The sequence below is a fragment of the Muntiacus reevesi genome, chromosome 14 (genome assembly GCF_963930625.1).
Source record: "Muntiacus reevesi chromosome 14, mMunRee1.1, whole genome shotgun sequence".
Taxonomy (NCBI): domain Eukaryota; kingdom Metazoa; phylum Chordata; class Mammalia; order Artiodactyla; family Cervidae; genus Muntiacus; species Muntiacus reevesi.
In genome coordinates this window covers 314,735-330,189 of record NC_089262.1, presented here as the reverse complement: position 1 = coordinate 330,189, position 15,455 = coordinate 314,735, and positions in this window count along the sequence as shown.

Sequence of the window (15,455 nt, the reverse complement as noted above, 5' to 3'; positions counted from 1 at the left end):
GACATTCCTTCTATTTTTGAGTCCCTCAGTGAGACGTGATACCAGGAGGGATGGCACGGGCCTCCCAGTCCCTTCATTCTCTGTCCAAGACGGTGTCGCGTCCATGCTCCCGCCACAGACGGAGGTGAGAAGTCTGAGTGTGCAGTGTGGCGGGCGGAGCAGAGAAGGCCCCGCAGTCTGGAGCCAAGCTTGCATGACGGGCTAGGCATCTGTCCCCGAGTGGGGTACTGTTCTGGCTGCCCCAAGCATCCTCCTCAGGGACTTGTGACAGAGCTCTCTCTCTTCATTTGGGACCGTCAAGAGCTGGGCTCTTCTTGTTTCCCTTTGAGGTATGTGTGGTGAGGGTACTGTTGCAGGAGCCCCACCGTCAAGGACAGAGGGGCCTCCCTGGACCCAAGAGGCCACGTCGTGCAGACCCCCTCAGCTCCCAGCCACGCAAGCCCACAGGGTGTGGTCTCCACTGTTCATTGCCACCTGCAAACAAATCTGGTCTGTTAGGGGCATGCCATCTGTTCACAAGACTCTACACACCAGATAACATTAGGTATTGGTTCAGTTCATTTCAGTCAATCAGTCAGGTCCGACTCTTTGCTACCCCATGGAGTGCAGCATGCCAGGCCTCCCTGTCCATCACCAGTTCTCAGAACTTGCTCAGACTCATGTCCATCGAGTCAGTGATGCCATCCAACCGTCTCATCCTCTGCCGTCCCCTTCTCCTCCCACCCTCAGTCTTTCCCAGCTTCAGGGTCTTTTCCAATGAGTCAGAACCCGCCTAATATTTCTGGTCACCACGTCCCAGCTGAACTGGGGCAATGGCTCATCTGGGGGGAGGAAATAAAGGTGATTTGAGGCAGGTTAATGCCACGATCTTCAGGGTGAAGGAAACGGTACAGCAGGGGGAATGCTTCTTTTAAAAATGGTTGAGAGAGGATTCCCAGAGGTGGAGGAGGAGGAAGCAGGACTCTGTCTCCCCAGCCTCCTGGAGCAGCAGCACAGAGCATGTGGACTTAAAGGGCTAGTGCATTTCCCCCTTCAGAGCTATAGAATACACACACAAGCAAATGAGAAAGAAAGGTAAAAGTTATATTATAAAAAATCAACTAAACACAAAAGAAGACAGGGAATGGTGGACTAAAACCTATTAGGCACATAGAAAACAAATAGCATAATGACAGACTAAGTCCTTACTACTCAGTGATTACTTTAAATGTAAATGGATTAAACTCTCCAGTCAAAAAGCAGAGATTTGCAGAATGGATAAAAACTTATGATTCAATGAAATGTGGCCTGCAAAAGACTCACTAGAGATCCAAAGACTCAAATAAAGTGAAAGCCTGAAAAAATCTACTCCGTGCAAACGGTAACCAAGAAGGAGCAAGGGTGGTTATACTAATATCAGACAAAACAGACCTGAAGTAAGAAAATGTTATAAGAGATGAAGAAGGATATTATATATTAATGAAAGATGCAATACAGCAAGTAGCTATAGCAATTGTAAATATGCACCTAAAATCAGACCATCAAAATTTATGAAGCAAACACCTACAGAGTTGTAAAAACAGACGATTCTACAATAATAGTTGGAGACTTCAACATGCCACTCACAACAGTGAACACACCAGCCAGACAGATGATCAGTAGGGAAATAGGACTTGAACCCCATGACAAACTAACTAGGTCTAACAGAACACTTCACCCAACACAACAGCACAGAAAATCCTCTCACATGCACACCAAACATTTTCCAGGACAGACCATACATTAGGCAAAGAATTAAGTCTCAATAGATTTTAAAAGATAAATATCATACAAAGTATTTTCTCTGACTATCATGGATAAAGTTAGAAATCTGTAACAGAGGAAGAGTTCATACATCTGTGGAAATTAAACAATGCAATCAAATGGGTCAAAGAAGAAATTACTAGGGAAATTAGAAAATATTTGAAGATGAATGAAAATGAAAGCACAATGTACCAGAACTTAAAGGATGCAAGCAAAGTGATTGAGAAACGGAGTAGTTCCCGCCACAACAGCAAAGGAAGCATGTTGCAGCCATTACAAGTTGCAGCCACCCGCGGTGGTGAGCTGCTGAGCCCTGAGGGAACTCGTGAAGGAAAGAATGCCTGCCATCTAGCAGCCATCAGCCTGCCCAGCCACCTCCAGTGGTACAGCCGAAAGAAGCTCAGGATGTGAAAACACAGCACCCTGGTCCCAGGGAGCTGAGGTGCATGTCAAAGGAATGGCTTCAGTGAGCCCAGACTGTTGCAACTGTCAATAAGTGCTAAATTCCTAGGCTTTTTTGGCTGCACAGCATGGGGGATCTTTGTTCCCTGACCGGGGATGAATCCATGTCACCTGCACTGGAAGCCTGGCGCCTTAACCACTGGGCCACCAGGGAAGTCCCTAGTCTTCTTTTGTTAGCAGTAATCTTTTGTTTGAACATTCTTTGGCAATGCCTTTCTTTGGGATTGGAAAGAAAACTGACCTTTTCCAGTGCTGTGGCCACTGCTGAATTTTCCAAATTTGCTGGCATATTGAGTACAGCACTTTCATAGCATCATCTTTTAGGATTTGAAATAGCTCAGCTGGAATTCCATCACCTTCACTAGCTTTGTTTACAGTGATGGCCACTTGACTTCACATTCCAGGATATCTGGCTCTAGGTGAGTGCTCACACCATTGTGGTTATCTAGGTCATTAAGATATTTTTTGTACAGTTCTTCCGTGTATTCTTGCCACCTCTTCTCAATATCTTCTGCTTCTGTTAGGTCCATTCCATTTCTATCCTTTATTGTGCCCATCTTTGCATGAAGTGTTCCCTTGATATCTCTAATTTTCTTGAAGAGATCTCTAGTCTTTCTCATTCTATTGGTTTCCTCTATTTCTTTGCACTGATCACTGAGTAAGGCTTTCTTATCTCTCCCGCTATTCCTTGGAACTCTGCATTCAAATGGGTATATCTTTCCTTTTCTCCTTTGCCTTTCACTTCTCTTCTTTTTTTTTTTTTTTTTGGCCATTTGTAAGGCCTCCTCAGACAACCATTTTGCTTTTTTGCATTTCTTTTTGTTGGAGATGGTCTTGCTCCCTGTCTCCTGTACAATGTCATGAACCTCCGTCCACAGTTCACCAGGCACTCTGTCTATCTGATGTAGTCCGTTAGATCTATTTCTCACTTCCACTGTATAATCATAAGGGATTTGATTTAGGTCATACCTGAATGGTCTAGTGGTTTTCCCTACTTTCTTCAATTAGGTCTGAATTTGGCAATAAAGAGTTCATGATCTGAGCCACAGTTAGCTCCTGGTCTTGTTTTTGCTGACTGTATAGAACATCTCCTTCTTTGGGTGCAGAGAATATAATCACTGTGATTTCAGTATCACCATCTGGTTATGTCCATGTGTAGAGTCTTCTTATGTGTTGTTGGAAGAGGGTGTTTGCTATGACCAGTGTGTTCTCTTAGCAAATCTCTGTGAGCCTTTGCCCTGCTTTGTTTTGTACTCAAAGGCCAAACTTGCCTGTTACTCCAGGTATTTCTTGACTTTCTACTTTTGCATTCCAGTCCCCCATGATGAAAAGGACATCTTTTCTTGGTGTCAGTTCTAGGATGTCTTGTAGGTCTTCATAGAACTGTTCAGCTTCTTCAGCATTCCTGCTTGGGGCATAAACTTGGATTATTGTGATGTTGAATGGTTTGCCTTGGAAAGGAACAGAGGTCGTTCTGTCATTTTTGAAATTGCACCCAAGTACTGCTTTTTGTCGGAGAAGGCAATGGAACCCCACTCCAGTACTCTTGCCTGGAAAATCCCATGGATGGTGGAGCCTGGTAGGCTGCAGTCCATGGAGTCGTGGAGAGTCGGACATGACTGAGTGACTTCACTTTCACTTTTCACTTTTATGCATTGGAGAAGGAAATGGCAACCCACTCCAATGTTCTTGCCTGGAGAATCCCAGGGATGGGGTCACATAGAGTCAGACACAACTGAAGTGACTTAGCAGTAGCAGCGGCACTGCTTTTTGGACTCTTTTGTTGACTCAAAATTCTCCAAGCCAGTCTTCAATAGTACATGAACCGTGAACTCCCAGATGTTCAAGAAGGATTTAGAAAAGGCAGAGGAACCAGAGATCAAATTGCCAATATCCACTGGGTCACAGAAAAAGCAAGAGAGTTCCAGAAAAACATATACTTCTGCTGTATTGACTATGCCAAGGCCGTTGACTGTGTGGATCACAACGAACTGTGGAAAGTTCGTAAAGAGATGGGAATAAAGACCACTTTACCTGCCTCCTGAAAAATCTGTATGCGGGTCAAGAAGCAACAGTTAGAACTGGACATGGAACAACCGACTGGTTCCAAATAGTGAAAGGAGTATGTCAAGGTTGTATGTTGTCACCCTGCTTATTTAACTTATATGCAGAGTACATCATGTGAAATGCTCAGCTGGATGAAGCATAAGCTGGGATCAAGATTGCTGGAAGAAATATCAATAATCTCAGATACACAGATGGTATCACACTTATGAAAGAAAGCAAAGAAGATCTAAAGAGTCTTTTGATGAAAGTGAAAGAGGAGAGTGAAAAAGTTGGCTTAAAACTCAACATTCAGAAAACTAAGATCATGGCATCTGGTCCCATCACTTCATGGCAAATAGATGGGGAAAAAAATGGAAACAGTGGCAGACCTTATTTTCTTGGGCTCCAAAATCACTGCAGGTGGTGACTGCAGCCATAAAATTATAAGATGCCTGGTCCTTGGAAGAAAAGCTATGGCCAACCTAGACAGCATATTAAAAAGCAGAGGCATTATTTCGCCAAGAGAGGTCCATATAGTCAAAGATATGGTCTTTCCAGTAGTCATGTATGGATGTGAGAGTTGGACTATAATGAAAGCTGAGTGCCAAAGAATTGAAGCTTTTGAACTGTGGTGTTGAAGAAGACTCTTAAGAGTCCCTTGGACTGCAAGGAGATCCAACCAGTCCATGCTAAAGGAAATCAGTCCTGAATATTCATTGGAAGGACTGATGCTGAAGCTGAACTTCCAACACTTTGGCCACCTGATGTGAAGAACTGACTCATTGGAAAAGACCCTGATGCTGGGAAAGATTGAAGGCAGGAGGAGAAGGGGATGACAGAGGATGAGATGGTTGGATGACATCACTGACTCAATGGACATGAGTTTGAGTAAGCTCTGGGAGTTGGTGATGGACAGGGAGGCCTGGCGTGCTGCAGTCCACGGGGTTGCAAAGAGTTGGACCTGACTGAGTGACTGAACTGAACTGAGTCTTTTGTTCCTACCCCCTGCCCTTTCCTGCAAAACTCCTATATATCTTGGTTCCCTTGTTGGAGCAGGTCTCTCTGGGTCACTTGAGATGCAGTCTCTTAGGCTTGAAGTCCTTAGAATGCTTACTGAATAAAACATACTTCTCAACTTTTAGGTTGTGAATGTAATTTTTGTTTTTTGTTGACATGCTGCTAAGTGGATATGACTATAAACACATTTTAGAAAGAAGATAGATTTCAAATCAAGAACTTAATTTTGCAGTTTGTTAGGGGGAAAATTGTACAATGTGAGAGTTGTGAGTTAAGTTTTATTTTGGGCAAACTGAAGACTGCAGCCCAGGAAACAGTGTTTCAGATAGGTCTGAGGAGCTGCTTTGAGGAGGTGTGAGGGGAACTTGAATATATAGCAGTTTTTGCAACAAAGAACAAGTGGCAGAAACATCCAGATTATTGTTAATTAAGGAAAACCAGATAACCCAAGCTAAGGGATTTGGCGCTTTTCTATATTTGGGCTCACTGAAACTGTTCCTCTGATAGGCACCTCAGCTCCCTGGACCCGCCCGTGTGCTTACAGCCTGAGCCCACTCAGGCTGCCTGGCGGAGGGGCTGCATCCAGGGCGCTGGATGGCAGCGGTTCTTCTCCTCTGGGCTCCCTCAGGGCTCACCAGCTCTATTCGGAGGGCTGAAATCACTGATGACTATTATGATCCTCGTTAACTGATATGGAACCAAATATTCCATTTCTCAAATTAAACAGACTACAGAAAAAAAAGTTAAACCCAAAGCAGCTAGAGGAAAGAAATAGTAAAGATAAGAACATAGATAAACAGACTAGCAAATAGAAAAACAAAGCAGAAATAAAAAAAAGGTAGTTCTTTGAAAAGATTAACAATTGACAGATCTTACCTAGATGAACTAAGGAAAACGGAAGACTCAAATGCTAAAGTCAGAAATTAAAGTAGGGATATCACTACTAATTCTACAGAAATAGAAAGGATTTTAAGAGAGTACTGTGAGCAATGTACACCAACAAGTTGGTTAACCAGATGAAGTGCAAATTCCTAGAAACACAAAACCTCAGCCATCAAGAAATACTGAACAGAAAATCTGAATAGACTTAATGTTATACTAAGAAGGAGATTGAATCAGTAAATGAAACATCTCTCAGCAAAGAAAATCAGCCTAAGCACTCAATGGTTGACCCCGGTGAATTCTCCAACTATCAAACATTCAAAGTGCTAAGACCAATCCTTTTCACACTTTTCCAAAAAAGACCGAAGAGAAGGAGACATATCCTTACTATTCTATAAGGACAGCATTACCTGACAGCTGAGCCAGACAAGACCTAGATGATAAAAAACTACAGCCCAATGTCCTTACGGGCTTCCCAGGTGGTGCTAGTGGTAAAGAACGCACCTGCCAATGCAGGAAACATAAGAGGCTTCGGTTCGATCCCTGGGTCGGGAAGATCCCCTGGAGGAGGAAATGGCATCCCACTCCAGTGTTTCTTGCCTGGAAAATCCCACAGACAGAGGAGCCTGGCAGGCTACAGTCCATGGGGTTGCAAAGGGTCAACTGAAGCAACTCAGCACACTTGCAAAGTCCCTTATGGAAATCCTTCACAAACACTAGCAGAGTGAGCTCAGCAGCATATCAAGTGCTCATCAACAAATGAATGGATCGAAACCTGTTCTATGCATCGTAAATGTGGGCGAGAAATGTCACCTGCCAGTGAATGAAGGGAGTTGCGGCCATCAAGCTGTCACATTACAGCTGCCCACCAGCTCCAGCAGGGTATCCCAAGGGCTTTCAGGGTGGAGAAAGGCAGGATTCTGGCTCTAGGTGCATAACAAGGTACACACCAGAAGAATGACTTCAGTGAGCCCAGAGGGAGTGCTAAATTCATTAATCTAAGATATCTGGTTTTGTGATTAGCAGTCATATTCTGAGGCTTGGCAACACTCTTGTATTTTTTCAAAAAACTCCAATATATCCTGGCTCCTCCAAACTTCTTGAAATCAGTCTCAGACCTACTGAGAGCCTGTCTCCTGGGCTCTAGTCCTCAGGAGTGTCCCCAAATGAAACAATTCTCAGCTTCTAGGCTGTGCATTTTTTCAGTTGGCATAACTTGCCTGACAGCCTGTTTCTCTGGCCATGGTTTAACACCTATGAAATAAAATCCATATTTTATGGGGAGATGAGAAGAATCTGCCTTTGCCTCCTCTGCCTTCCCCCGACCCCACACAGCATGCGTCTGTATCTGCATCGGCACACCTCCCCTTTAGTAGGGACTCCCGCTCAACTTCAAAGAGTGATGTTCTCCCAGCACCAACAAGACAGCTCCGCAAAGACAGCATTCCTTCTCGGTCTTGTGCAGGTCACCAGGACCCCCACCTTGTCCTCCCAGACTTGGATTGTGCAAACGACCTACATCACGTCACACAGAGCCTGTCTCAGAAACCCTCGTAGCTGTGGGGTGACCTCTGATGACCAGTCAGCTTTCTGAGAGGCTCTTCCTGGGTGGTCATCCTCACCTTGGCTTGAGTAACAGTTTCTATTTCTTCCTTAGATGGACAACCTTTGCTGCGAGGCGTCCGCTTCACAGACGGCCCCAGATGAGCACGCTGCAGTAAGCAAGTGTGCCCAGTGAGGAGCCGGGCCAACCATCCCCACCCTGAGCACCCCCTTCCCAAATGCCCTGGGGACCCCCACAGCGGGCCGCCTCAGTGACCCCCTCCCCTGTGTCCTAACTCCCACCCTTCTGCTTTCAACTCTCCGCTGAAGAGGGAACCCCCAAACGCCAGGCCCCACCCTCACCCCCACGGAGGCAGAGCTCGACCCAGTCTCTCCCCGCGACCTGTGACCTCACTGTGCCCCTGCTGTGGGTCCCCCAGGACCTGCGAGGGACGGGCCGTCCTCTCAGGGCTCTCTGGCGGGCATCGCTGCGGGTGTCTTGCCATCAGTGAGGCCACACGGGCCGGCGTGGCCACAGCCTGTCTCCGGGAACTGTCTGTGGGGCTCCGTACGGCCCAGGTGAACCCGGGCCTCCCTGGAGCTGCGTCAGCGTTGGCGGGCCGAGACCAAACCAGCCCATGGCGGAGCCTCGCTCAGCCTTGAGACGGAAGGACAGTCTGACACAGGCTCCAACACGACCAGCTTGAGGACGCTGCTCTCCGAGAAGTGAGCCAGGCACCGGGACAAAGGCTGCTTGGTTTCATAACATCAGGTACGGAGAGCAGCCAAGTCATGGGTGCGGAAGGTGGGCTCGTGGGGCCGGGCTGGGGCGGGGGAAGGGCTGTGTTGTTTGGGGGGACAATAAACAATTGTTTAAACAGCTTCAGTTCCCCGCAATGAAGAGTTGCTGAGGTGCGCAGTGATGATACAAGTGAACACTTAAAACTGGCTAAAATGGAAACTTTATGTCATATGTATTTTACCACAATAAAAAATTTGAAAGAAAAAGTGGTTGAGGAAAATAAGCCTTGTTTGGAAGAATAAATGATTGTGCTCAGTTGTGTCCAACTCTTTATGACCCCACGGACTGCAGCCCACCAGGCTCCTCTGTCCATGGGATTTTCCAGGCAAAAATACTGGAGTGGGCTGCTATTTGCTTCTCCGGGGGCTCTTCCTGACCCAGGGATGGAACCTGTGTCTCCTGCATTGACAGGTGGATTCTCTACCACTGAGCCCCTTGGGAAGCTCGTTTGGAGGAATCGGAGTAACCAATAAATTGTGTGACATCCTCTCCTAAATATATATTCTCCACATAAAAAACTCATATGTGGCTGCTCACACTGATATTAACTTACAATAGCCAAAGTAGAAACAACCCACGTGGCTGTAGACTAGTAAATGAGTCCGTCCACACAGTGGAATATCACTTGGAATAAAAATAAATGAGGCGCTAACACCCCCCCCCCCCACCCCGAGCACGGGTGGACCCTGGAGACATCCCGCTGCAGGAGAGAACGAGGCCCCAGGCCGCTGGGCTACAGTCTCTTCTCAAGAAATGCCCCAAACAGGCAAACCCCCAGAGACGGGGAGCAGACCAGTCATTGCAGGGGCTGGGGAGGGAGCACTGCAAGGGGAGGCCTGGGGGAGCAGGTTTCTCTGGGGGAATAAAGGGTCTAAAATAAACTGTGGAGAGGGATGCATGACCAGGAATGCTCTAAAAACCAACACAACACAGACTTCAAGCAGACTAACTACATGGCATGTGAATTATGTCTCAATAAAGCTGCTTTTGAGAAAAACAAAAAGCAAGAAAGAAAGAAGTTATGTAACAACATAATGACTCATGATTGCTGGGGCAGCTGGCTCAGTTCAGAGGAGGGTACGGGGTGATGAGCATGGCGTCCTGACTTGAGAGGCCTCACACATCTTAATATGATAGAGTTATCCCCTCATGGCTATTCCCTTCCCAGAATGTTCCTGGCTGTTATCTGTAATAGTTACCCAGAAAATCCTTTACTCAGACTATCTCATCAATTGACAGGTTTAACACTTTCCCTGTCAAATTACCCATGACATTTTTCACAGAATTTGAACAAATAATCCTAAAATTTAATGGAACTACAAAAGATGCAGGATTGCCAAAGCAATCTTAAGGGAAAAGAACAAAGCTGGAGGCATAACCCTCTCAGATTTCCAACAACACTACAAAGCTGTTGCCATCAAAACAGTGTGGCATTGGCATAGAAACAGACACAGAGCTCCATGGGCCAGAAGGGAGAGCCCAGAAACAAACTCAGGCACCTATGGCCAACTGATCTTTGACAACGGAGGCAAGAAAACAAGATAGGAAAAGGACAATCTTCACTAAGTGGTGTTGGGAACGCTGGACAGCCATATGTGAATCAATGAAGTTAGAACTTTCTCACACCACCCACAAAAATAAACTCAAAATGGCTCAAAGGCAAACAAAAGACACAACCTTGCAAACGCCCTAGAAGAGAGCAGCGGCAAGCACTCCCTGACGTAAATTGTACCAGTGTCTCCTTAGGGAGTGGGAGTCCTGCCAGGCAGAGCTTGTGGGGAAGCTTGGCCCCAACCCAGGGACCTCCTGTCGCAGGCCTGGGACCTGCCTCTAGTCCTGAGGAGTCCCCCCAGCAGACCCAAGTCAGGGACTTTCTGCAAAATAAAAGAACTGGAACTGTCAAGGGTGACAGCTAAAACAATGCTCAGCTTGGGCCTGGAGTCTCCACTGAAGGACATATGGAATCTGAGGACCAGAGTGTGGTCGTGAATTGAATTAGCATCCTGATTCGAATAAACAGAGGGATGAAGAGACATCTAGCTTACGATTTACTCTCAAATGGTCTAGAAAAAGACCTACAGATAACTTCTGCTTCAGTTACAGTGTAGAAACACAACAGGCTGCCTAGATCCACCCAACAACCATGCAAGCTGCTCTTGTTGGTTGCTGTTGCTGTTGTTCAATCGCTAAGCTGTGTCCAACTCTTTGTGACCCCATGGACTGCAGCACACCAGGTTTCCCTGTCCTCTGTCATCTCCCAGAGTTTGCTCAAGTTCATGTCCATTGAATCTGTGATGCCATCCAAGCATCTCATCCTCTGTTACCCTCTTCTCCCTTTGCCTTCAACTTTTCCCAGCACCAGGGGCTTTTCCAATGAGTTGGCTCTTGCAAGCTGATTAAGCTATAATTTCATAGTTTTTAGAAAACATCGATTTTTATTTATTTATTTGGCTGTGCCAGATTTTAGCTGCACATGCAGCATCTTTAGTTACAGCACATGAGCTCTTAGTCCTCAAATTTTCTGTGTCTTCTTTTCTGCAAATCTGGGCTCGTGTATGCTGGTCACATTCAGCAGGTTATAATTCATTCCTGTCATTCTTTACTTTGACCGAATTGTCCCAGATTCAGCTATGGGCAGACTGTTCATGGTGGCTCTTGCTGCTCCCACACAGCCCCGCCTCTCTTAAACAGCTCCTCACTTTCTGACCCAAGATTTCTGGCCCCCTGTGCCTCCCTCGCCCCAGCCCAGATCATTCATCCCCCAGGTGGCTCCAGGCTCCTCTGGTGAGGACCGTCTCAGAAACCCAGGTCTGGGCACAGGGCCTGCTTGGGGGTCTCGGGCTGCGGGTCCCTCCCCAGGCACCCTGCTCCTAGGCAGGGCGCAGACAGACTGTTACATCTGCAGTCCAGTTCAGTTCAGTCGCTCAGTCATGTCTGACTCTTTGCAATCCCACAGACTGCAGCATGCCAGGCCTCCCTGTGCGTCGCCAATTCCCGGAGTTTACTCAGACTCCGGGAGTCCATGTCCATTGAGTTAGTGATGCCATTCAGCCATCTCATCCTCTGTCATCCCCCCCTCCTCCTGCCCTCAATCTCTGCCAGCATTAGGGTCTTTTCCAATGAATCAGTTCTTTCGCATCAGGTGGCCAAAGTGTTGGAGTTTCAGCTTCAGCATCAGTCCTTCCAATGAATATTCAGGACTGATCTCCTTTAGGATGGACTGGCTTGATCTCCTTGCAGCCCAAGGGACTCTGAAGAGTCTTCTCCAACATCACACAGTTCAAAAACATCAATTCTTCAGCACTCAGCTTTCTTTACAGTCCAAGTCTCACATCCATATATGACTACTGAAAAACCATAGCCTTGACTAGACAGAGCTTTGTTGGCAAAGTAATCTCTCAGCTTTTTAATATGCTGTCTAAGTTGGTCATAGCTTTTCTTTCAAGGAGTAAGCGTCTTTTAATTTCATGGCTGCAGTCACCATTGGCAGTGATTTTGGAGCCCCCAAAATAAAGCCTGTCACTGTTTTCAGTGTTTGCCCATCTATTTGTCATGAAGTGATGGGACCAGATGCTATGATCTTTGTTACATCTTTTACAGCCTGTTGCCTCTCCAGTGATGTCTGCATCCACCTGTACGTTTTGAAAATGATACACTTGCACAGGTACCATCAGTTTCAATCCAAGTCAGAGTTTATCGTTGCTTTCTCTCCTGAAATCTGCAACTGCCTGTGCTGACAGTTGAAGCATCAGGTCCCCTTGTCCTCAAGGTGCGCACACATTTGACCCCTCTGGGAGCAAGTCTGCCCCTCACCTCCGGCATCCTCCTCTCCCGGGGGCTCCAACGGCCTCAGGCAGGGTCACCACGTGGGTACCCCTCCCCCTTGACAGCTCCGACACGGTGCGCCAGGCCAGGCCTTGGTCCCCAGCCCACCTCCCGGGCCCCGGCCAGGGGTCTTCACCTGCAGTGGGCACAGGGACATAGGAGGAGAAGCTGGGATGAGGGCCCAGGAACCCGAGCCCGGTGTGGAGGAAGGGGGTCCAGCAGGAGCGGAGGTCCTGGGGCGCCCCAGGAGACAGGGAGGTTTGTGGCACACACACCCGGCTGCAGACCCCGCAGGGAGAACCCCACAGCCCGGTGCTGGGCCTGCAGAGAGTGTCATCAGGTGTGGTGCGCCCCCACCCCGGGGCAGTACTCCAGGCAGAGACCGGGGCACCCGATAAAACACCAATCAAATCCTATTGTTCCTATTTCATGTGATGGGCAGACCAGTCTCCTGATGGGTGGGGCTGGCCCTTTATCTCCCAGTGCAGGGAAGTGGGCTCCCTGCAAGGGCTGTGAATGCCTGCAGGCACACTCACGGCCAGCGCAAAGGGTGAGGAAGGAGCCAGGAGCTTCTCCGGAGATGGCCGGTGCAGGGCGAGCATGTAGTCAGCAGAGGCAAGGTGGGGAGAAGGTTCGGTTTTGGATAAATTGGCCTGAAAGAAGCAGGTGGAGTCTCCCAGAGCTGTGGGCAACCACAGCTGGACTTCCTGAGCCCGGGGGGAGCACGGTGGGTGTCCCTCGTCCAGCCTGAGGGCCAGGACTCTGGCCCGTGTGCCTGGTGACGCTGGGCTGTCTGTTGGACACCAGGCACATGCGGGTGCTCGCCAGCTCGGGGCCGGGGCCGGGGCCTGCCGCCCCCCAGAACAGCAGCGGTGGGGTCTCTGTGGCCAGCCTGCAGTGTCTCTCCGAGCGGGCCCCCTCCCCTGTGACTGTGTGGACCCTTGTGGCTCTGTGGTCTGTCCTGGGTGAGTGCATGTGTTGGGTTGGGTCCGCTCCTGCCCGTGGGGCAGGCCTCCCAGAGTGTGTGGGGGTCCTCGCTGTGGTCCTGGGCTCCCTGTGCCTTGTGGGGATCTCGGGTCAGCACTGCTTTCGGGAGCAGCAGGTGGGCCCCCAAGGCCACTTGGCACCCCTGCCTGGAGTTGTGGGGGTGGGGCTGAGCCTGGGAGGCTGCTGGGCCTCGGGGACCCTCCGAGCGCACGGGCCCTGTCCTGGTTGACGTGCCAGCTGTCAGAGCCTGGGGCTCGGTGGGGCCACGGGCCAGGGTCTCTCTGGCGTCCCCTCTGGCCACGTGCACTTGGCTGTTTTTATGCTGAGTAGGAAAGGATGAATGTTAGCCGCCCCATATTTCCACAGACTTAAACTGGTGGAGTCTGAAGTGTGATTATTCCTTATAAGCACATAGCTTTTGGTAAAAGTGTACAGAATCAATCATTCAGCTCTGAGGGAAAATGGAACTTCAGGGCTACGGTATTAAATTAAATTAAAAACTGATACATCAGTTAAGACCAGACAGACTGTGTCCTGCCTGAGTTCAGCGACCTCTTCGCACGTGGGGGTCACTTGGCCAGAACACGCCCCACAGGGCTGTGGTCTGCGTGGGGCGGTCACCCCCGGGCGTGCGTGGTGTGCCTGGCGTGGCTGTGGGTGGCTGAGGCTCCCTCCCAACCTGCCGGCTGTCAGCGAGCACACGTCCTTCCTACTGTTTCTGGCCCTCAGGTAGCCAAGTCCTGAGGGCCCAGGACGGTGAAGAAATGAGGGTGGGATGCTCTGCTCACAGAGAGGACGCTGACAAGATGCAGGGCTCCCCGGCCCCAGAAAGCTCCGTTGGCACATGTGCGCCCACCTGCCTGCCACTGAGGCAGATGGCCGGCCTCCGGGGTCCCGGCGAGAGCCTGGTGAGGCCTGGCCGGGCCCGTGTCCGCACGATGAGTGACCTGGGGCTGGTGAGGGACCGAGCCCCATGGTCTTGCCCCTGGCCTCAGGGGCTGGGGCCGCGTCGCTCCCAGGCGGGATGTGGGGAGGTGCAGTGTGGCCAGAGCCCTGGGGCACACGCGGTGCTCCCCGAGTCCAGACATGACTGCACGGCCCCCGCCAGAGCAGGACGGGCCCGGGCACAGGAGGCACCGACCGTCGACTGGTAGCTCAACGGGGACCCCTGGCCAGCGTGACTGCACCCGGACGGCGGTGACTGCAGATGAGGCCATGCTGGGCGGAAGGTCACCGGGCGGCCCAAGGGAGACAGGCCATCCTGGCCGCTGGCTGCCCTCCTCTGAGGGCTGGAGGACCGGCTTTGCGGGCAGACAGTGTGTCTTGGAGAAGCGGTGGGAGGGAGACCAATGGGGCTCCGGCGGAAGCCTTGTCTTCCACAGAGGCCACACAGCGCATCCACATGTGGATGGGGTCCTCCGAGGAGGGAGCTGAGCCCGGGCCGGCGGGTGAAGGACATGGGCAGTAGGACGGCCCAGGATCCACTTAAACTCGGGGCACTTTGCCAAGGCGGCCCCAGGGTGACGGTGTGGAAAATGGGAGGCCACGGAGGGAAACGTGGGGGGCACTCGTGGGCGGGGCATGAGGTGGTGGCCAGAGCAGGCCTGGGTGTCAGCGACAGGAGGTGCCCATTCAGGGCAGGGCTGGGGTTGGTGGGACCAGGGTGGCGAGGCTGGGGTAGCCAGGGCCCAGGCGGGTGGGTGCCAGGACTCCTGAGCAGAGGGCCCGGGAAGGGCCTGAGTGCATCTCCTCCTGGCAGCTCTGGGGGAGTGACCCCAGAGCGGGGCGCAGCCGGCCCGGAGCAAGTGTGCTGGGGATGGGGGCATGGCCTGGGGGCATGGCCTAGCAGCGGGCGGTCTAGGTGGGGAGCCGGGCTTTCAGGGACCATCTAGGACAGTCCCCTGTGGGCGCACAGCGGTGAAGCGAGGGAGTCTGGAGGAGAGGGCACGGATAGAGAGAAGGGACAGAGTGGGGTTGGTCCTGAGGACTCAGGGCAGGGGGAGGCGAGGCCCTGGGTGGAGAAGACGTGGTGGTCTCTTTACCCCCCGGGAGACCAGGGTGGGTGCAGGCCCTGCTCGTGACCGTGGTGGCAGACAGAAGGGGGGGCTGT